General features: G+C 48.3%; 1 protein-coding gene across 3 annotated transcripts in view; it reads left to right on the top strand.

Moving 5' to 3' along the window:
* RASSF4 (Ras association domain family member 4) overlaps positions 1-21,276 on the top strand; it is a 276,069-nt gene that overhangs the window by 104,820 nt on the left and 149,973 nt on the right. The window contains exon 1 of one of the 3 annotated variants that reach the window (XM_033943461.1): positions 1,080-1,243. The exons of 1 other annotated variant lie outside the window; for it this stretch is intronic. The gene's annotated coding sequence lies outside the window, so the exon portion shown is untranslated. Of the gene's footprint in view, positions 1-1,079; positions 1,244-21,276 lie in introns of those variants that run through there. One more of the 3 variants, XM_033943458.1, reaches the window with a different exon arrangement.

The following is a 21,276-nucleotide window of genomic DNA, read 5'->3' as shown; positions in this document are numbered from 1 at the left end:
TTATTGCTGCAAGGGAAAAGTTGGCCTTTAAATCTCTATGGGCTTCGGGGCCGTTACCGCGGCTTTGTAGAAGAGGGGGTAAGGCCGCAGCTGAAAAATGGCAAGTTTTTTCTTTCTTTCTTTCTTTTTTTAATTAATGGCCATGTGCTAATATTGTCATTAGTGCAGGGCCACAAACAAAAATTAGCATGTGATCACTTGCCATCACCGATTTTGTAGGTGGTAAGGACTCGCGTGCAATAATGTAGATGTCCTGATTAGTACAGAAACGCTCACCCTCCATCTCCCCGCACGCCCCCTCTATAGAAAAAACTAAAAATTTCTTTTGCACATGATTTGCTCATGCTAATGCCAAACTTACCACAGGATGCCTCTGTGCGTCTTACAACAGTGTTTCCCAAGTCTGTCCTGAAGAACCCCCTTGCAGGTCAGGTTTTTAGGATATCTACAATCAGTATGAATGAGATTGATTAGTATACACTGCCTCTATTGTATGCAAATTTCTTTCATGCATATTCATTGCAGATATCCTGAAATCCTGACTGGCAAGAGGGTGCTCCAGGACCGACTTGGGAAACACTGGCATACCTGGGGAGGTTGGCGCCCAGCGGTGGCGCCTGACATCACCGTGCTATGCGCCCTCCCCTGCTCTTCTCCCCTCCCCCACACCTCTTGAAATGTTTGCCATCTTGAAAAGCATCTTCCACCTGCAGCTTGTGCCAGCCTTGGTTCCCTTTTGACATCACTTCCTGGTTTCTCAACTCGATCCTCAGAACACACCACAACAGTCATGTTTTCAAGATATTCACAATGAAAATTCATAAGATAAATTTGCTTGTACGTTGTATGCAAATCTGTATCCTGAAAACCTGACTGGCTGGGTGTGTCCCGACAACTGGTTTGAAAACCCCTGGTTTAGGATTACAACCCGGACTATACTGAGCCCTCGTTAAATTCCACGCGATGTAATTATTTTTCAAAATACAGAGCGAACCTGCTAACCGTCTCCAAGGCAACGACAAAGGGACCACTCTACCATGTGGAACGCTGCTTTCACCAAACACTGGGACCTGCCCACTCTCTCCTCCCTCCGATTGGCTGTAGGGAGTGGTCTGTCTCACTCCGTGGCTCGTGAATGGTATAGGCTGGCGTCAGTCTGCGGTGCCTGAAGAAACATCCAGGGTGCCGGCAGAAGGCGCTTGAAGAGCCAAGGAGGAGGATGAAGATGTAACAGCAGGCAGAGGTCAGTGTAAAGCCGCTGCTGGTTTCAGTGCCGCTCTGTACCATGCAGGCACAGCGACTGGTGCGCTCTGATCCCCTCCCCCTCCCTTAGTGACCTTATCGAGCTCTCCATGCTGCTGCTTCCTGGAGGCGCTTTCCCAAGTCCCTCGTGTCAGGATGGAAGGTTCGGCTCATTTCTCGTGCGCTGTTTGTTTTGCACCGTTTATTTTGCGCTTCGTCGTATACCTTCTGGGAGTTTAATGCAGCGTGAAGGAGGGGGGGGGGGCGATGGAAACTAGAAACCAGTTTAGTTTATCCTAAAATGTTCGTGTTTATTGTGTGTTTTCAGATTGTTATTTCTAAAGTATTGTAAAATGATGTTCTGTTAGGATGGGATAGCTCAACTATTTTGTCTCTGTAGTGAGCATGTTAACGTTATGCTTTCAAAAGTGATATCTAACCAGAGTTTTCGTGAGGGATATTCAAGGGGTGATATTAACACCTGATGGGTTGTAGATTAAAAGTGTGGGTAGTAAATTACCTAATGTTGCTTTTGCCTAGTAACATATTGCCACTTTGGATGGATTTTCGGTGTCTTTTGTGAGGTCTTCCCTGAGATGGAAATGTAATAGGATATATATATTTTTTTTTTTTTACAGACTTTTGTAAAGTTATGGTTTTACAGTTCAGTGATCACAACTGCCTTAGACTGAATAATTGCTCCACAGTCATTGTATGATTTCATGGAGCAGGTGGGAGATCCTCCTTAGGGACCACAGTTATAGAGTTATCATATGTGGTATTTCAGGACAGCTGTGGAGATGTAACAATAAAGCCATTCATGCAACATGTTCATTTAGAAATGTTTGAAAGGCTTTCTTCTCTCCAGTGGCTCCTGTGTAATTCTATCATGCTTAGTAGTGCTGCTCAAAAGTACTTACAATTTGTTAGTAATTTTCAAACATCTTAACAATGGAGAGAAGGTTAATCTGAAAGTAGTAACTGTAACAGAATTAGGAGGAACTAAGCCATAATACTTAGCTGTACCCAGGGTCGCCATCAGAAATTTCTGGGCCCCTTACTGAGCAATCCTATTGGGCCCCCCACACACCCCTTCCCCCCCCCGACCCCCCTCCTTCTTCCATGGGCCGAATACACACATACTTTTCTCTGTCGCCGCACTCTTTGACCAAAAGATTTGTAAGCCTGCAACCACGTCAAGGTAGACTCTTTCAGCAGGGCCCTAAGCTAACCTAAACTAAACTAATTATACCTATCTATTCTAAACTAACATATGTCTAATACTGAACTAATAACAAACTAACAAACATCTGCATAATAAATAACTAATAAATAATAGTGCTAGTAGCTATAATTCACTTTTGAATGTAAAATCTCAGTTAAGGATTTCTTTTGACCTTTGTAGGCCAGAAGTAGATCACAATTGCACAATATTTTATGTAACAAGTATTAAATGTGTTTTTATAAATACTGTAAGCTTAATAAATATATCAGAAAAAACTACACATCTGAGCGCATATCTGACCATACACATCTATATGATCCCATCCTCCTCTGCTTGCCTATAGCTGCATCATGCATGTTAAAATGTACGATATGTTGATATGTGCACCTTCCTTCCTTCCCATCCATCCTCCTCAGCCTGTCCTTACACATCCACAGCTGCATGTTAATGATGATGTATATGTTATGATGATAAATAAGTGCATATGAGCACATCATTAACATGCAGCTATGGATGAATATAAAAAAGAAACAATATTCTGTACAATTGTCAATTTATAAATCAGCGTCTTCTCCCCACTCTCTCTTCCCCATTTCCCTTCTGCGTCCTCAGCCCACTCTCTCTCCACTTTCCTTCAGCGCACGCACATAAAAACAAGCAAGTAATTTATATCATTTTCATTCTATTCATTCATAGAAATTAAAGTCTAAATAATGCCAGTCACATAACAAAACATGATTTTACAAAAATAATTCCCTGCACAGTCAAGCCTGCAAGGATTACTAGATGTCATTCAGCAGCTCCCCTCCCTCCCTCCCCCTTACCTTTGCGGCCAAGTCAAAATGATCTACCAACAATAAAATTTTAAAAACACAAAGCACGCTGTACGCAGAGAAAATGTTAATTATCATTTATATTCCGCAGGTTTTCAAAGAGGTCAAGGCAGATGACTTTATGCAATGTCACCTCAGTAACAACTACACAAAAATAGACAAATATTCCCCCTCCCTTTTTACTAAAACGCGATAGCAGTTTTTTGCGAAGGGAGCTACGCTGAATGCCCCACGCTGCTCTCAACGCTCATAGGCTCCCTGCGCTAAAAAAACGCTATTGCGGTTTAGTAAAAGGGGGCCATAGTGCAAAATATAGACAGCATATATAAATTCTCAAAGCGGACACATTTTGATCACTAAATTGAAAATAAAATCATTTTTCCTACCTTTGGTAATTTCATCAGTCTCTGGTTGCACTTTATTCCTCTGACTGTGCATCCAATATTTCTTCCCTTCTTTCAGCCTCCTGTATGTTTCCTCTCCTCCAGACCTCATTCCCTCCCCAAACTTTTTCTTTGTTTCACCCTGCCACTTCTTTCTTTTTCTCTCTCCCCATACCCCCTTTCTTTTTGTATGTCTGTTTTTCTCTCTCTCTCACCCTGCCCCCTTTTCTTTCTCTCTCCACACCCTCTTTCGTTCTGTATGTCTGTCTTTCTCTCTCTCTCCGTGCCCCATTTTTCTTTGTTTCACGCTGCCCCCTTTCTTTCTTTCTGGCTTCCTGTCCCCTCCTTTCTTTCTCCCTGCCCTCCCCTATGCCACCACCATTGGGAAAATGCCGCCACCGCCACTGGGGAATAGGCTGCCACTGCCGCCATCGGGAACAGGCCGGCGCCGAGTTTGCCTTGCTTCTCTTCCCCGCGGGGCCGACCAACTCTCGCCACCCGACGTCAATTCAAACGTCAGAGAGGACGTTCTAGGCCAGCCAGGCAGCGATTGGCTGGCCCAGAACATCCTCTCCAACGTCAGAATTGACGCGAGTGGCGAGAGTTGGTCGGCCCCACAGGGAAAAGCAGGGAGAACTTGGCGCTGGCCTGTTCCCGATGGCGGCGGTGGCACTCAAGTGGCTAAAGAGCCGCAGTTTGCCGGCCTAGGGAGAACACTGGAGGGTGGCCAGCTGTGTACCCCCTTGGGACGTAAACCCTGGGTGGGGCGGACCGCCCCCCCACCCTCCCCCACCTTGGTATGCCACTATCTGTACCTCACTCCCTCCCTATGACCAAAAATTCTTCTTTCTTCTATTCCCCGTGTACACAACCATCTCTTTCCCTCCCTTCCTCTCTCCCAAGTCCATGCCTTCTGTGTCCAAAAACACATTCCCTCCCCCACCTCAGCATCTCTTTCCCTCCCTTCCTCTCTCCCAAGTCCATGCCTTCTGTGTCCAAAAACCCATTCCCTCCCCCACCTCAGCATCTCTTTCCCTCCCTCCCTTCCTCTCTCCCAAGTCCATGCCTTCTGTGTCCAAAAACCCATTCCCTCCCCCACCTCAGCATCTCTTTCCCTCCCTTCCTCTCTCCCAAGTCCATGCCTTCTGTGTCCAAAAACCCATTCCATCCCCCACCTTAGCATCTCTTTCCCTCCCTTCCTCTCTCCCAAGTTCATGCCTTCTGTGTCCAAAAACCCATTCCCTCCCCCACATCAGCATATCTTTCCCTCCCTTCCTCTCTCCCAAGTCCATGCCTTCTGTGTCCAAAAACCCATTCCCTCCCCCACCTCAGCATCTCTTTCCCTCCCTTCCTCTCTCCCAAGTCCATGCCTTCTGTGTCCAAAAACCCATTCCCTCCCCCACCTCAACATCTCTTTCCCTCCCTTCCTCTCTCCCAAGTCCATGCCTTCTGTGTCCAAAAACCCATTCCCTCCCCCACCTCAGCATCTCTTTCCCTCCCTTCCTCTCTCCCAAGTCCGTTTCTCATGCCTTCTGTGTCCAAAAACCCATTCCCTCCCCCACCTCAGCATCTCTTTCCCTCCCTTCTTCTCTCCCAAGTCCATGCCTTTTGTGTCCAAAAACCCATTCCATCCCCCACCTCAGCATCTCTTTCCTTCCCTTCCTCTCTTCCAAGTCCATGCCTTCTGTGTCCAAAAACCCATTCCCTCCCCCACCTCAGCATCTCTTTCCCTCCCTTCCTCTATCCCAAGTCCATGCCTTCTGTGTCCAAAAACCCATTCCCTCCCCCACCTCAGCATCTCTTTCCCTCCCTTCTTCTCTCCCAAGTCCATGCCTTCTGTGTCCAAAAACCCATTCCAGCCCCCACCTCAGCATCTCTTTCCCTCCCTTCCTCTCTCCCAAGTCCATGCCTTCTGTGTCCAAAAACCCTTCCCTCCCCCACCTCAGCATCTCTTTCCCTCCCTTCTTCTCTCCCAAGTCCATGCCTTCTGTGTCCAAAAACCCATTCCATGCCCCACCTCAGCATCTCTTTCCCTCCCTTCCTCTCTCCCAAGTTCATGCCTTGTGTCCAAAACGCAAAATGGCAAATGTCAGAGGAGAAGCTTCCGCCCCCACACACGCGACTGCAGGGCAGCAGAGGCAGGCTTCACCGGCATCAGCTTCTTTTCTAAAGCGCTGCAAAGGTAAGGGGGAGGGAGGAGATAGATTTGGCAGGAGGTAGAGAGGGAGGGAAGGGGCCACGCATGCAATCAGTGACCGCGCGCCTTCTCTCCCTTGTTTCTTTACGCCGCGAAGGTAAGGGGGAGGGAGATTCTCAGGCCGCTGAAGGGCGGTGAGGTGGCGAGAGGGAAGGGAGGATGCTGCGGGGACAAGGCAGTGAAAAGGATGGCGGGGATGGGGCATTGAAGTAGATGGTGGTCCGGTGACGGGGCAGTGACGGGGACAGATTTTTTCCCCTTGTCATTCTCTAGTACAGACTTACAAAGGAGACAGTCCCTGTTTGAATGAGCTTACACTTCTCCCTCCGTATTCGCGGTGGATACGTTCCTCCTATAGGTGCGAATATGAAAAAGCCGCGAAAAACTTTCTTATATGGTATTCACGGTTTTTGGATAGTGACATCGTTTTTACTATTGAAATCGCAAATAACGTATCAGCTTTTATTCATGGTTTTTGAATTAAGCTGCCACTTTTACTACTATTGAAATAAGATGCCACTATTACTACTATAGAAATTCTCAAATTTTTATTTTCTGGGCAGCCAACCAGCGATTTCAGGCCAGGCAAGCAAGCAGCGATTTCAGGGCAGGCAGCCAACCAGCGATTTCAGGCCAGGCAAGCAAGCAGCGATTTCAAGTCAGGTAGCCAACCAGCAATTTCAGGCCAGGCAAGCAAGCAGCAATTTAATGCATGCTGGGAAGAAGCCTTTCTCTCTAGGGATGCTGGGAAGCAGCGTTTTTCTCAGTGCACATTGGGAAACATGGAAGCAGCGAATTTGTGTGAGAAAGCATGGCAGCAGCGATTTTCATAGTTACAGTTCAGTAATGGTAAGTGATAAACTTTTTTATCGGTACTGTCAAGAAAAGTAAAAGGAAAAAATTTAGTGATGACGATTTTTGGGGAGCAGAGTCAGCGGCCGAAAAATCACGAATAAGCGAAATCGCAGGTACGGAAACCGCAAATACGGAGGGAGAAGTGTACAATCTGTTCTAAACAATCAAGATAGATAAACAGATTGCCAGGGTTGGAGTTACAGTTAGAAGGAATGGTTAAATTGCTGGATAGGGAGGTGAGCAGAGGGGGGAGTAGGTTTATGAGCTGAAGGCTGTCTCAAAAAGGTGGGTATTCAGCCAACTTTTGAACAAGAGAAGAGTCATGGAAACAGACTTGGGTAATTTATTCCAGGTATGTAGAAACATGATGGCAAATAAAGAACAAAAAAAGAAAGAGGTAATGGTTACTGCGGATGGGCAGACTAGATGGGCCAAGTCTGCCCATCCGCAGTAACCATTACCTCTTTCTCTCTCTGAGAGATTCCATGTGCCTATCTCACGCCTTCTTGAATTCAGACACAGTCTCTGTGTCCATCACTTCCTCCGAGAGACTGTTCCACCATTTTGAGCAGCATCTTTCACCTGCTGCTCACGCCAGCCTTGGCTCCCTTTGACATCACTTCCTGGTTTCTCAACTTGATCCTCCGGATACACTACCCCATATGCATGTGTGTTTTCACGCATCTACCACCCTTTCTGTAAAAAGTATTTCCTTAGATTACTCCTGAGCCTATCACCTCTTAACTTCATCCTATGCCCTCTCATTCCAGTGCTTCCTTTCAATTGAAAGAGATTCAACTCATGCACATTTATGCCACATAGGTATTTAAACATCTCTATCATATCTCCCCTGCCCCGCCTTTCCTCCCCTGTCCCCTGTCCCCAACTTATTACAAAGACCACACACCATTTTACTAGCCTTCCTCTGGACTGACTACATCCTTTTTATATCTTTTTAAAGCTATGGTCTCCAGAATTGTACACAATATTCTAAATGAGGTCTCACCAGTATTATACAGGGGGATCAATACCTCCTTTTATCCCAGGACAAGCAGGCAGCATATTCTTAACGTATGGGTGACGTCACCGACGGAGCCCCGGTACGGACCTTTTTAACTAGAAAGTTCTAGTTGGCCGCACCGCGCATGCGCGAGTGCCTTCCCGCCCGACGGAGGAGTGCGTGGTCTCCAGTTTCTTCGTTTCCGCGGAGCGAAGAAGACGCATGTGGTTTCAACGGCTGTTGAACACTCCTTTTTTGCCTTCCCGCTCGCGTTATTTCTGATTTTTTCTACTTTTTTCCTTCGGGTTTTCTCTTTTCTTTCCAATTGGTAAAAAAAAAAAAAAAAAACTTTCTTTTTTCCTTTATTTTTCAACCGGCCCCGGCGGGGCCTGTTGCCATCATACAAGCCTCCGGCTTTGATTTCGCGGAGGCCGTATTCCCCTTCATGCCCCCCCAGCCGGGTTTTAAGAAGTGCCAGCGGTGTGCACGCCCGATTTCCCTTTCGGACCCACACAACTGGTGCCTACAGTGCTTGGGTCCGGAACATCGGGCTGACACCTGCACCCGCTGCGCGACTCTCCAAAAACGCACACTTAAAAATAGACAAATCCAGCAGAATCTCCTCTTCGGCACCGGTTCTGCTGTGGATCCGACCCCGACGTCGACGGCACCGCCAAAATCGGCACCGTCAACATCGACACCACCTGATCCTGCTGCGGGGTCGATAGCGCCAGGTAAGCCGGCTAAGAAGCCTTCCACTTCCCTCGAGCGCCCTCCTGCCACGGCGGTGACACCGGTCCTTCCGACGTCCCGCAAGTCCCGTAAGCGCTCCGCTCCGATAACGGTGAGTGCCTCTTCATCGGCCTCCTCATCACCGGAGCGTAGAGCGGCACCTATGGTACCGAAGAAAAGTAAAACGGTACCGGTGCCCCCATTGGAGGACCGTATCTCGGCCATCCTCCAGACCAAACTGCAGGAACACCTACAGCACCAGCTTCAGGAACTGCTTCCAACCCTGCTGGCACCACTCCTTCCGGTACCGGTCCGGCCCGAGCATCGCACCACTACGCCACTGGCCACCCCCTCGGTACCGATGAACACTTCGATGCCGGTCTTATCGGCACAGCCTACACTCCAGACCTGCGCGGCGGAGGACCCCTCCCGGCCCCCGGATCGACATCAATCGTCTCGGGACCGGGATCGGCACCACTCCTCCCGGGACAGAGATCGGCACCGGTCTTCATCTCCCGGCACCGTATCCATGAGATCTGGCAAGTCCCTTTCTAAAACCCGCCATGCTGAGCCGGCCATCAGGGACCCTGACTTATGGGAGCAATCCCCACTCGGTACCGAGGAGGATGCCTCTTCCACTGATGAGGAACCCTCCATGGCTGAATCCACCTCAAAACCTGAGCAGTCCTCATTTACGAAATTCCTTCGGGAGATGTCTGGGGCTCTCTCCATCCCACTTGAGTCCGACTCCAAGAAGTCCCAGGCCTTTCTAGAAGCCTTGGACTTCGATCAACCCCCCAAGGAATTTCTCAAACTCCCCGTCCATGATATTCTACGGGAGACGTTTTATAAAAATTTGGAGAATCCCCTTACTGTTCCAGGTGCCCCTAAGAAACTGGACAGTTTATACCGGGTCATCCCTATCCCAGGATTTGATAAACCCCAGTTGCCACATGAGAGCCTCCTGGTAGAATCCACTCTCAAAAAATCTCATGGTTCCAGTGTCTATGCCTCCACCCCTCCTGGCAGAGAGGGTAAAACAATGGACAAATTTGGAAAGCGCCTGTACCAGAATGCCATGCTGGCTAGCAGAGCCAACAATTACTCATTTCATTTCACTTTTTACATGAAATATCTGGTACAACAACTTTCTGCTCTGCAAAAGTATATCCCTGAACGCAAGGTTCCATTATTTCAGCAACAAATTTCCACCCTTCTTCAGCTTAGGAAATTCATGGTACGCTCGATCTATGACTCCTTCGAGCTCTCCTCCCGAGCCTCTGCTCTGGCAGTGGCCATGCGACGCCTTGCCTGGCTGAGGGTATCTGACCTTGATGTGAACCACCAGGACCGCCTTGCCAACGCGCCCTGTCTTGGTGATGAACTTTTTGGGGAGTCTCTGGATACCACGACACAAAAACTTTCGGCACATGAGACGAGATGGGACACCCTCATTAAGCCTAAAAAGAAGACTCCGCCAACACGACCATACAGACCTCAGTCCTCTTACCAACGTCGTTTTTCTGCTAGGCCACTTAATCCTCCTCAACAGCAGTCTCGTCGGCCTCGCCAACAACAACAACAACACACTCAGGCTCGCTCGCAATCTCACCAGACAGCCAAGCCTCTCCCTCAAACTAAGCCTCCTCAGCCCTTTTGACTCCTTTCTCCAGGGCATAGCCAGTCTCCAACCCTCGCTGCCTCTGCCTCAACCTATCGGGGGCCGCCTCACCATCTTTCTACGACGCTGGGAGGCCATCACATCAGACCTGTGGGTTCTAAACATCATCCGTCACGGATACTCACTAAGGTTCCAGACTCTTCCTGCAGACCATCCTCCCGTAGAGTCTGCTTCTCACTCCTCCCAAACTCCACTCCTCCTCAGGGAGGTCCAATCCCTCCTCCTTCTCAATGCCATCGAAGAAGTTCCACCAGACCAAAGAGGTCAGGGTTTTTACTCCCGCTACTTCTTGGTACCCAAGAAAACAGGGGATCTTCGTCCTATCCTCGACCTCAGGAACCTCAACAAGTGTTTGGTCAAGGAAAAGTTCAGGATGCTCTCCCTTGCCACACTTTATCCTCTTCTGTCTCAACACGACTGGCTATGTTCCCTGGACCTCAAGGAGGCCTACACTCACATCCCAATCCATCAGGCTTCACGTCGCTACCTCCGATTCCAGATACTGAATCACCACTATCAGTACAAAGTGCTACCCTTTGGTCTCGCATCATCACCCAGGGTGTTCACCAAGTGCCTGATTGTGGTAGCGGCCTGTCTCAGGTCCCACAACCTACAAGTGTTCCCCTACTTGGACGATTGGTTGGTGAAAGCAACAACCTCTCCACTTGTGCTGCAATCAACGCACCACACCATCTCTTTCCTCCATCTCTTGGGGTTCGAGATCAATTATCCCAAGTCGCATCTGCTTCCCACGCAGCGCCTTCAGTTCATCGGAGCACTCCTCGATACCAACCTCATGAGAGCGTTCCTTCCGGCCGACCGGCACCGGACACTGCTTCACCTCTGTCGACAGGTGCTCCTCCAACCATCCATCCCTGCTCGCCAGATGATGATTCTTCTGGGTCACATGGCCTCGACAGTCCATGTAGTTCCTCTGGCGCGACTCCATCTGAGGATACCACAATGGACCCTCGCCAACCAATGGTCACAGACCAGGGATCCTCTTTCTCATCCCATCTCTGTGACATCGTCTCTTCAGCGATCTCTTCAATGGTGGTTGAACTCCTCAAATCTTTCCAGGGGCCTCCTTTTTCATCCGCCCCCTCATTCCATGATCATCACCACAGATGCCTCCCCCTATGCATGGGGAGCTCACATAGGGGATTTACGCACCCAGGGACTCTGGACCCCTCAGGAGCGTCAACATCACATCAATTTCCTGGAACTCAGAGCCATGTTTTATGCTCTCAAGGCCTTCCAGCACCTTCTCTATCCTCAGGTTCTTCTCCTGTGCACGGACAATCAGGTCGCCATGTACTACATCAACAAGCAAGGCGGCACGGGATCTCGTCTCCTTTGTCAGGAGGCCCTCCGAATTTGGACCTGGGCCACAGCCCACAACCTTTATCTCAAAGCGGTCTATATCCAGGGCGAACAGAACTCCCTGGCCGACCAGCTCAGCCGCATCCTTCAACCTCACGAGTGGACCCTGGATCCTCCCACTCTCCACTCCATCTTTACTCGTTGGGGCACTCCGCAGGTGGACCTCTTTGCAGCTCCTCACAACCATCAGCTGCCCCAGTTCTGCTCCAGACTCTTCTCTCCACATCGTCTGGCCCCGGATGCATTCCTTCTCGACTGGACGGATCGGTTCCTCTATGCCTTCCCTCCACTTCCTCTGATGTTGCGGACCCTGTTCAAACTCCGCAAGGACAGAGCCACCATGATTCTCATCGCCCCTCGGTGGCCCAGGCAACACTGGTTCTCCCTCCTACTTCAACTCAGCTCCAGGGAGCCCATTCCTCTTCCTGTATTTCCTTCTCTGCTTACGCAGCAACATCAGTCTCTGCTACATCCCAATCTGTCTTCCCTCCACCTGACAGCTTGGTTTCTCTCGGGCTGACCTCTCCAGAAAACCTGTCTCAGCCTGTCCGTCGCATTTTGGATGCCTCCAGGAAACCCTCCACACTCCAATGTTACCATCAGAAATGGACCCGGTTCTCCTCTTGGTGCCTCCTGCATCATCACAATCCCACCTCATTGGCGGTGGAAACTGTACTGGACTATTTGCTCTCTCTGTCTAACGCTGGCCTCAAGTCTACCTCAATCAGAGTCCACCTCAGTGCCATCACTGCTTTTCACGAGCCTATCCTTGGAAAACCCCTCACGGCTCATCCTCTGGTTTCCCGGTTCATGAGAGGCCTCTTCAATATCAAACCACCTCTTCAGCCTCCCCCGGTCGTCTGGGACCTCAATGTGGTTTTGTCAGCCCTCATGAAACCCCCCTTTGAGCCTCTTGCTACTACCTCGCTCAAACTTCTCACATGGAAGGTGCTTTTCCTCATTGCCATCACCTCTGCCAGGAGGGTTAGTGAGCTACATGCACTGGTCGCCGATCCACCGTTCACTGTTTTTCACCATGACAAGGTGGTTCTGCGTACCCATCCTAAATTCCTTCCTAAGGTGGTTTCAGCCTTTCACCTCAACCAGTCCATCGTGCTACCGATCTTCTTCCCAAAACCCCATTCTCATCCTGGGGAACAGGCTCTTCACACGCTGGATTGTAAGCGTGCCCTGGCGTACTACCTTGACCGTACCAGGGCTCACCGCTCCTCTCCTCAACTTTTTCTGACCTTCGATCCTAACCGTCTGGGTCACCCTGTATCTAAACGAACGCTGTCCAATTGGCTTGCTGCCTGTATTGCGTTCTGTTATGCTCGGGCCGGCCTGTCGCTGGAAGGTGCTGTCACGGCCCATAAAGTCAGGGCTATGGCTGCTTCTGTGGCTTTCCTCCGTTCCACGCCTATTGAGGAAATCTGCAAGGCGGCCACTTGGTCTTCAGTTCACACGTTCACTACTCACTACTGTCTGGATGCCTTCTCCAGACGGGATGGGCACTTTGGTCAATCTGTGTTACAAAATTTATTTTCCTAATGGCCAACCATCCCTCCTCCCTCTCTGTTAGCTTAGAGGTCACCCATACGTTAAGAATATGCTGCCTGCTTGTCCTGGGATAAAGCACAGTTACTTACCGTAACAGGTGTTATCCAGGGACAGCAGGCAGATATTCTTACGACCCACCCACCTCCCCGGGTTGGCTTCTTAGCTGGCTTATCCTAACTGGAGACCACGCACTCCTCCGTCGGGCGGGAAGGCACTCGCGCATGCGCGGTGCGGCCAACTAGAACTTTCTAGTTAAAAAGGTCCGTACCGGGGCTCCGTCGGTGACGTCACCCATACGTTAAGAATATCTGCCTGCTGTCCCTGGATAACACCTGTTACGGTAAGTAACTGTGCTTTTCCTACTGGTCGGACTTCTCCCTAGGCACCCTAGCATCCTTCTAGTTTTCACCATCCCTTTTCAACCTTTTTGGCCACCTTAAGATCATCACATACAATCACACCCATGTCCCGCTCTTCTGTCGTGCACATAAATTCTTCACCCCCTAAACTGTACCTTTCCCTTGGGTTTTTGCAGTCCAAATGCATGACCTTGCATTTCTTAGCATTACATTTTAGCTGCCAAATTTCAGACCACTCTTCAAGCTTCGCCAGGTCTTTCTTCATGTTATTCACATCATTCGGGCTGTCTACTCTATTGCAGATTTTGGTATCATCCGCAAAGAGGCAAATCTTACCTGACAGCCCTTCAGCAATATCACTTATAAAAATGTTAAAAAGAACAGGCCCAAGAACAGAACCTTGAGGCACACAGCTGGCAATATCCCTTTCCTCAGAGTGATCTCCATTGACCACGACCCTCTGTCGTCTTCCACTTAACCAGTTCCTGACCCAGCCCGTTACTATGGAGCTGCAAGATGAAAGGAACAAAGTCTGGAATTGGAAGTGGAGGAGAAGGGTATAGATAAAAGCAATTTGTCTGAGAAATGGAATTCTCAGGAGATGTACAGTCAAACTCTTGGTTATCCGGCACCCATGGGGATTGGTATATGACAGATAGCTGTAGTTTCTGGTTGCTTGAGAGTTACTCTAAAAATAGTATTGATTCCCTTCCCACCTCACTTCCCCCCCCCCTTATGGGTCCAGCATCCATCCATTTCCCTTCTCCTTCCTTTCACCCTGCTGGACCCTTCCTCCACACATACCTCTGGTCCATCTGCCCTCCCTCCCTCCATGTGGTTCTGGCCTCTTGGACCCCCTTTACTTATACGAAGCAGTCCTGACCTGCCAAACCCCTTCCCTCCCTCCCTCACTTGCCCGAAGCAGCAGCGGCAACCAATCAGCAGAGGTAGCGCTGTAAACAAGCTACTCGCAGCCTGCCCTGGCAGGGCCTTTCCTCTGCCTTGTCAGAAGTACCGAGGAAAGAAGGATAGAGAAAGAAGAGAAGAGGTCCTAAGACAGAGCCCTAGGATACCCCAACTGCTTGCTGGATAGCAGCAGAGGAGGACCCACTAGTGCATATATTAAAGCTGCAATGGGAGAGATAGAAGACAAACCAGGAGAGGACAGAATTGCAGAATCTAAGCTAGGACAGCATATCAAGAAGTAAGCACTGATTACCAGTATCAAAAGCAGCAGACAGGTCAAGAATCCTATTATGTAATTTGTGTGTGTTGTGCCTTTTGTATTTCACATATTCACCAAAAGCAGGGGTGCCCACACTTTTTGGGCTTGCGAGCTACTTTTAAAATGACCAAGTCAAAATGATCTACCAACAATAAAATAAAAAAAAACACAACGCACACTTTATGCTTAGAAAATGTTAATTATCATTCCTATTCCAGGGTTTTTCAAAGAGGTCAAAGCAGATGACTCTATGCACTATCACCTCAGTAACAACCATACAAAAATAGACAAATATACCCCCCCTCCCAGGATAGCAGTTTTTAGAGCGCAGGGAGCTGCGCTGAATGCCCAGCACTACTCTCAACGCTCATAGACTCCCTGCGCTAAAAAACTCTATTGCAGTTTAGTAAAAGGGGACCTTAGTGTAAAATATAGACAGCAGATATAAATTCAGACACATTTTGATCACTAAATTTAAAATAAAATCATTTTTCCTACCTTGTCTGGTGATTTCATGAGTCTCTGGTTGCACTTTCTTCTTCTGACTGTGCATCCAATCTTTCTTCCCTTCTTTAGCCTGTATGCTTCCTCTCCTCTAGACCTCGTTCCCTCCCCCAACTTTTCCTTCCTCTCTCCTTGCCCTTTCTTTCTCTCTGCCTCCCTTTCTTTTTTTTCTGTTTCTCTTCTTTCCTTCTGTCTCCCTGCCTGCCCTTTTTCTTTCTTTCTCCCTGCCCTCCCCCAAGCCACTGCTACTCCATCGGGGACCACGACCCAAACTGCCATCGGGGACCAGGCCCCAAACCGCCACCAATAACAGGCCCGAAAGCCGCCGCCGCCCCAATCTCTCCCTGCTTCGGCCGACCAGCATCGCGATCGAGCTGTTGGGGGAAATGCTGCCGGGTCCTGCCTTCGCGGAAACAGAAAGTAGGCAGGACCCGGCAGCAAGAAGAGGAAATGCTTCATTAACCTGTCTCCCGCCTTAGCCCATAGCGAACGCTTGCTTCAGGGCTCTCAACATGTGCGTGCCGGCTTCCCTTCCCCCCCCCCCCCCGACATAACTTCCGGTTTCGGAGGGAAGAGAAGGGAAGCTGGCACGCACACGTTAGAGCCACGGAGCATAAGTTCGCTACGGGCTGAAATTTCCAAGCCGGTTTTTTTTTTTTTTTTAATGTTCAGCAGCGGCGGCAGCAGCAGATGACAGCTGGGCGGACCGCCCAGCTAAAAGGCCCTAGAGAGAACACTGGAGAAGAAGGCTGATCGGCCCGGTAGATCAGGACGGCAACACGAGTCTATCACGGAGCCCGGGATGGGCTCCGCGATCGACTCGCGTTGCCTTCCTGAGCTACTGGTCGATCGCGATCGACGTGTTGTGCACCCCTGACCAAAAGAAATGTGATGCTTATCATGGTTAAGGTAGACCAAACCATTACACAAGCCTAGGCAGTCACTTAGAGTAGCAGCTTCTTGTGGGAGAAGGGGAAGGTAGCAAAGTCCAGATACAGTCAAAGCAAAATAATACATTCTGAAAGCTATACAACTCAAAGAAAAAAGAGAGCCATAGGTTATTCTGCTTCTGACTGCTCACATCTCCTTACTTAGGCTCCGATGCAGAAAGCAGCACTTTAGAGCTGCTAACTAACTGCACGTGGGGCTTCTGCAGGGCCAGATTTAGATGAAAAGAGGCCCTAGGCTATTCCACTTATGAGGCCCTTTCACCTCCCATTTTTAAGTTTGTAAATTACATGAGAGATAATAAAATACATCATTACTGTGTTATATATCAATATGTGAAATGAAACATGTTGTTATTGGTACTAACCTTTATAAAAAATGTGACACGGATAATAAATAAAAAAAAGTCAAGAACACTTATTTGGACATTTATTCTCAGCACCATATATATAGTACTTGTAACAATAACTAATCAAAAATAACACACAACATTGCCCCTTCCTATGTCCATAGTGCCCTCAGTGCATCCTTCCTCACCTCACCTCCCTCCGATGCCCACCTGCCTCCCATCCCCCTTCCATTGAACACCCCCTCATGCCATCCTGCCTGCCTGCCTTCCATTAAACCCCCCCAACCCCCCTCCGATGCCAGCCTGCCTGCCTTCCATCCCCCTTCCACTGAAAACCCTCCCCACCCCCGATGTCAGTCTGGGCCGCCCTGTCCTGACGGATCCACGTTTTGCCTCTCTCCCCGCGGGGCTGGGCTTTGCTCAGCTGTTTCTGGACTGACGTGTTTCCCTCCCCGATCCTCCTCCCAGGGCGAGAAAAAGAAAGGGAGAAGGCGAGTCGGCGCCCCGTTGCGGCCGGAGCCAGTTCCGATCCCGAAGCGTAGAATTTCTCCTTATTTTTGGTTCAGTGTTTTAGTGTTCACTGTTTTTAGAATAGTGTAATTTTAATTTTGCTAACAATTTGAATGTAGGCCCCTCTTGATCTTGAGGCCCTAGGTTGAAGCCTAGTTAGCCTATAGTAAAATCCGACCCTGGGCTTCTGTAGAAAAATTGCCATAGCATGCAATAATTTCTGAGCATGTAAATTAGAGAATAACACGGTGGCTGTTACCCGTGGTAAGTTGTGGGTAACTTGCCGAAATGGTGGGGAAAAAACTGTGTTCATTGCAGCTATGGGGACAAGGCCATTCACTGCCTCGTAGAGCGGTAAATGGCCTTGTCTCCGCAGTAAAGGGACGGAATGGGCACAGTCACCGATCGCGCTCCCTTCCTCCTTACTGATTGTCGCCGCTGCTGCTGCCCGATCGCCCCCACTGCTCCGTCCAAGCATCTCCCTCCCTCCTTACTGATCACTGCTGCCCGATCGCCGCCGCTACACCGTCCAAGCATATCCGTCCTTACTGATCGCTGCCGCCCTATCGACGCCAACGCTCCATCCAAGCATCTCCCTTTTTCCCTCCATGCCCCTTACCTTCGTGGCGGGCGATTTCTAAATTTCCTTCCTACGAGCAGCCGGAGCATTGAAATCACGTGTAGCTGCCATAAAGGTCATTTCTGATGCAACCGGAAGTTGCATCAGAGACGACCTTTCTTGCAGTCACACGCAACTTCAATGCTCCAGCTGCTCGTAGGAAGGAAATTTAGAAATCGCCCGCCACGAAAGTAAGGGGCAGGGAGGGAGGAAAGGTGGGGTGGGGAGGAACAGACGCTGAAGGGAACTGGGGAAGGTGGGGTGGGGAGGAACAGATGATGAAGGGAACGGGGAAGAGAGAGTTGGGCGAAGATGCTGAAGGGAACTGGGGAAGAAAGAGAGAGGGAGGGAAGGTGGGGTGGGGAAGAACAGACGCTGAAGGAAAATGGGAAGGGAGAGAGGAGGGAAGGTGGGGTGGAGAGGAACAGATGCTGAAGGGAAATGGGGAAGAGAGAGATTCCAGACTATGGGGGGGGGAGAAGCGGAGGGAAGAAGATGGGTGCCAGACCAATTGGAGGGGAGGAAGAGATGAAAGGGAGAGGCACAGTAACAGAGTATATGGAAAAGACAGAGAAGGCAGACAGTGGATGGAAGGAAATGAATGAGGAGAAGATGAGGAAAGCAGAAACCAGACAACAAAGGTAGAAAAAAAATTTATATTTTCCTTTTTTTTTTTTTTTTTGCTTTAGGATAAAGTAGTTTATTAGTTGTGTTGATAAACATTTATAAACAAAGTCCTGCCACTGAACATCTCTTTCTCTAGTTCAGCAGCCAGAACTTTGATTTATAAAATGACAATTGTACAGAACAGTGTTTCTTTTTTACCTTAATAAAATAAGTTCAGTATAAAACTATTTGAGGCTTGTGTGGATGAAATCAGATGGTTTGCGGGGACGGGGACTGAGCTTGCGGAGACGGGGACAAAGTTTTCCCCCGTGTCGTTCTTTAATGTAAATTACTGCTGTGTTAAAATCACAGCAGTAATCCACAGCTCATTGATAGAAGTCACCCTATCAGTAGCTGAGCAACAATTGACTCTGGCACTGACAGACAGCATGACATTACAGAAAAAAATAAGATGCTGGTATCTAGTAGAATGCATTGCACACCTGACTCTCATCGAAGCCCCCTCCCCCAACCCTGTATCTCTTGAGGCAAGGGTAATGCCCCACTTGTTCTTGCCTCAGGTGCTATTCTTCTCAAAATGGTGATACTACAGCAATGCAAAAGTAAATTTGCTGTTTGAGTCACTAACTTGTGCTGAGGAACCATAGTCAGTAACTTGGGTGGTGAAATTTGCTTTTGTATAATGTGTTTTACTGCAGCTTAATAACTAACTCTGTCCTTTGGGTGATTAATTTATCAACCATCCAGTCGTCCTATAAGGCTGTGGCTTGACCTTTTTTTTCCATAAGCTCTCTTGTTTACCAAAATACTTCCTCTTCTACTTTAAAAATAACTTTTTGCAAGGAAGAATATCCGTTAGCCTGATTGCAGAAAATTTGGTCTATTAGAGGCTCTGATATATTTTCTTTGTACAAAAGATTTAATTATGCATCAGACTTTTAAGCTTTCAGGAATAGGTAGCTGTGGGGCCCCAAATTTATTTTTTAACATCTTATTCTCAAACTGATATAGATATTGCAAATTGAAATGTTATCAGAATCCTAAGCAGTAATTTTACACAAAGATCTTTGAACAAGTGGGGAAAGCATGCAGATCATTTCTCATAAAGCTGTTTTCAACCCGTGTGTGTGAAAATGTTAATTTATTTTTCTTTCAAAATCCAAACACCATGTACTAATTCATCTAACCATTAAATGTGACTGTAAGCAGATTTTGAAAGATGGGTTTTACAGTTCAACCACAAAGAACCATTGTTTCAAGGCAACCAGTATCTCCATGTGTCTCTGCTACTACTTGGTAGTACATAACAACCAGTAACAAACCGGTTCAGGCAGTAGGTGTCCCCTTAGCATTTATAAACAAAAACATACCTACATCTGATTCTGTAAGAGCCAACCAACTCATCAGCGATGGAATATGTGGGGAACACATGTGGAATATGTGTCTTGGAACTATTTCCAGTTCCTATGTGTTCCTGTTTGCAAGTGCGGCAGCGGCGACAAAAAGGGCGAACAGAATGCTAGGAATGATAAAGAAGGGGTTCACGAATAGATCGGAGAAGGTTATCATGCCGCTATACCGGGCCATGGTGTGCCCTTATCTGGAGTATTACGTACAGCACTGGTCCCCGTACATGAAGAAGGACACAGTACTACTCGAAAGGGTCCAGAGAAGAGCGACTAAGATTGTTAAGGGGCAGGAGGAATTGCCGTACAGCGAAAGATTAGAGAAACTGGGCCTCTTCTCCCTTGAACAGAGGAGATTGAGAGGGGACATGATCGAAACATTCAAGGTACTAAAGGGGATAGACTTAGTAGATAAGGACAGTTTGTTCACCCTCTCCAAGGTAGGGAGAACGAGAGGGAACGCTCTAAAGTTGAAAGGGGATAGATACCTTACAAAACGTAAGGAAGTTCTTCTTCACCTAGAGAGTGGTAGAAAACTGGAATGCTCTTCCGGAGTCTGTCATAGGGGAAAACACCCTCTAGGGATTCAAGACAAAGTTAGACAAGTTCCTGCTGAACAAGGGCATACGCAAGTAGGGCTAGTCTCAGTTAGGGTGCTGGTCTTTGACCAGAGGGCCGTCGCTTGAGCGGACTGCTGGGCATGATGGACCACTTGTCTGAGCCAGCAGCGGCAATTCTTATGTTCTTATGATTCCCACTGTTGGTCCATGATATCCTGGGCAAGTCGCTTAACACTCCGTTGCTCCAGTTAAAGATAAAGTGCCTGCATATAATAAATGTTTAAACTGCTTTGGTGTACCACAGAAAGGCAGTGTATCAAATGCATGACCCTTTACACTGATGAATAGACTCTTTATGTACAGTATATGAATCTACTGTTTCATTAAGTTGAAAATAATTAAAATGAAAGCAGAAACTACAGAATATTTCTATAATGACAAATAGTTTTTGAAAATACAGGCAGTCCCCAGGTTAAGAACATCCGACTTGTGTCGGATTCGTACTTACGAACCGTGGTCCTACCTCCCCCTTCCTGTGCCAATGTGCCCCCTCTTCCTCCCTTCGGTGTCCAAACACGCCCTTTGTTGTCCTTCCCTCTTGTCTGCTTCCCAAATTTGTGTCTCCCTCTCTTCCTCCCGTGGGTGTTTACCTCTGCTGGCCAGCTGCCTCCTCCCAGCCGCATTTCTCTTCGCAAAGCAATGAGCAGCAGCTCCTGCATGTGATCCATGGCTGACTCAAAAGCCTTCTCTCCGTCGTCAGAGGGAAGGCTTCTGAGTCAGCCACGAGCCGCGTATAAGATAGATCTAATAAGACACTATTTAAAGAATGATTGTTTAACTACCTGTGAAATATTGGAGTCCAATATTACTCCTAAAATCTTAATTGATGTTGCATAAGGTATTGTTATATCACATAATTTAATCTGAGATATTGATTCTATTTGTCCTCTCTGGCAGATGAGTTTTAACATAGAGAAATGCAAGGTCATGCATGTAGGGAAAAAGAACCCGATGCTCAGCTACAAAATGGGAGGATCACTGCTAGGGGTGAGCAACCTTGAAAGAGACCTGGGGGTGA

The sequence above is a fragment of the Geotrypetes seraphini genome, chromosome 4 (assembly GCF_902459505.1).
Source record: "Geotrypetes seraphini chromosome 4, aGeoSer1.1, whole genome shotgun sequence".
In the NCBI taxonomy this organism is placed as follows: domain Eukaryota; kingdom Metazoa; phylum Chordata; class Amphibia; order Gymnophiona; family Dermophiidae; genus Geotrypetes; species Geotrypetes seraphini.
Note: the sequence above shows the minus strand (reverse complement) of the source record. Positions and strands in the feature narration are given on the sequence as shown.